Source organism: Lolium rigidum, chromosome 6 (genome assembly GCF_022539505.1).
Source record: "Lolium rigidum isolate FL_2022 chromosome 6, APGP_CSIRO_Lrig_0.1, whole genome shotgun sequence".
Taxonomy (NCBI): Eukaryota; Viridiplantae; Streptophyta; class Magnoliopsida; order Poales; family Poaceae; genus Lolium; species Lolium rigidum.
In genome coordinates, this window is record NC_061513.1 from 203,119,751 (window position 1) to 203,122,083 (window position 2,333).

Here is a 2,333-nt window from a genome sequence, read left to right on the forward strand (position 1 = left end):
CAACGGTGGCTGTGTCTAATGATGTGAGTTCCGCTTCCATAGTTGACCTCGTAATGATGGTGCGCTTGCAAGACTTCCGAGAAACAGTGCCACCTCCAAGTGTAAACAAATAACCACTTGTGGCCTTAGTCTCATCGGCATCGGATATCCAATTTGCATCACTATAACCCTCAAGTACCCTTGGATACCCGGTATAGTGAATGCCATAACTCACGAGTACCTTTCAAATAGCGCAAAACTCTCTCAAGAGCATGCCAATGAACATCTCCGAGTCTAGACACAAAACGGCTGAGTTTACTTACGGCAAAGGAGATGTCGAGCCTCGTGCGCGGCTAAATACATGAGCGAGCCAATGATGCAGAATATCGCAATTGATCTCTAGCAACTCTTTTATTCTTACGAATTATCACACTAGGATCATAAGGTGTTGGAGAAGATTTGCGGTCGCTATACTCGAAGCGACTCGGAATCTTTTCCACATAGTGGGGCTCGAAGCAATGTAATCCCACCATCGTCATCCTTCGGCGGCTTGATGTTTAAGATCACATCGGCTACTCCCAAGTCCTTCATCTCAAAACAACGAGATAGGAACTCCTTGACCTCCTTAATCACGGTAAGGCTGGTCCAGAATATCAATATGTCATCGACATAGAGACAAAGAATAACTCCCTCGCCCCCACCATGGCGATAGTATACACACTTGTCGAGCTTCGTTTACAACAAAGCCTTCAGCGGTTAAAGTTCTTTCAAACTTCTCATGCCACTGCTTAGGTGCTTGCTTAAGCCCATACAAAGACTTCGATAATTTACACACCTTTCCTTCTTGACCATCTACTACAAATCCATCGAGGCTGCTCCATATAAATTTCCTCTTCAAGCTCTCCATTTAGGAAGCGAGTCTTAACATCCATTTGATGAACGAGAAGACCATGTGAGGCAGCCCAGGATAGTAGCACTCGAATGGTGGTCAATGCGGCAACGGTGAGTATGTATCAAAGAAATCTTCACCTTCTTTCTAGGTATAACCCTTGGCCACAAGACGTGCCTTGTACTTTTCAATAGTACCATCAGGTCTAAGCTTTTTCTTGAACAACCATTTACATCCTACAGGTTTGCACCCATAAGGACGATCAGTGACCTCCCAAGTTTCATTGGCTAAGATGGAATCCATCTCGCTACGGACAGCTTCCTTCCGGTAGTCGGCATCACGAGATGCATAGGCTTCGAAATAGAAGTGGGAGTATCATCCACGAGGTACACAATGAAATCATGTCCAAAGGACTTTGCGGTCCTCTGTCTCTTGCTCCTTACGGGAGCTTCATTGTCATCCTCCACGGGATTATCAAAGTGTTCTCTAGCCATGGTAGGTTCGGGAAATAATTCACGAGTAGATGAAGCTGGGCATCTCTGAATTGATGAGCTAGACGTTTCTTTCATATGAAAGATGTCCTCAAAGAAAGTCGCATCATTCGACTCCATAATTGTACCAACATGCATGTCGGATACCTCAGATTTTACTATCAAAAATGCTGTAGCCAATGCTATGAAATGCATATCCCAGGAAGAACACAATCCACGGTTTTTGGTGCAAGCTTGCGCTTCTTGGGTATTGGCACATTTACTTTACGCCATACGGCCCCAAGTTCGTAGGTAAGAGAGTTTCAACCTTTTCCTTTCCCATTCCTCAAACGGGGTAATGGTTTTGTTCTTTGTGGGGACACGGTTTAGGACATGACATGCGGTCAATATCGCCTCCCCCACCATGCCTTGGATAGACCCGATGTATCTAACATGGCGTTAACCAAATCGGTTAGAGTACGGTTCTTTCTTGCGGCCACCCCATTTGGTGAGGTGAATAGGGAGGCGTCCTCTCATGGATAATACCATGTTCAGCACAAAAAGAATCAAACTCATTGGAAAAATACTCTCCACCACGGTCGGACCTTAGCCGCTTGATCTTTCGATCAAGTTGGTTTTACTGCTTCAGCTTTAAAGATTTTGAAGTAATTAAGAGCTTCATCTTTAGATTTCGGGAGGTACACATAACAATATCGAGTAGAGTCATCAATTAAAGTCATGAAGTATCTTTTCCCTCCTTTTGTCAATTCACCATTCATTTCACAAAGATCCGAATGTATAAGTTCCAGCAGTGCCAAGTCTCTTGCCTCCGCAGTCTTGTGAGACTTGCGTGGTTGCTTAGCTTGCACACATACTTGGAACTTGGATTTCTTGACAATAGCAAATTTCGGAATTATATTCATATTCGCTAGCCGCGTCATGCACCCAAAATTAATATGACAAAGTCGTGAATGCCAAATGTCGGACTCACTATC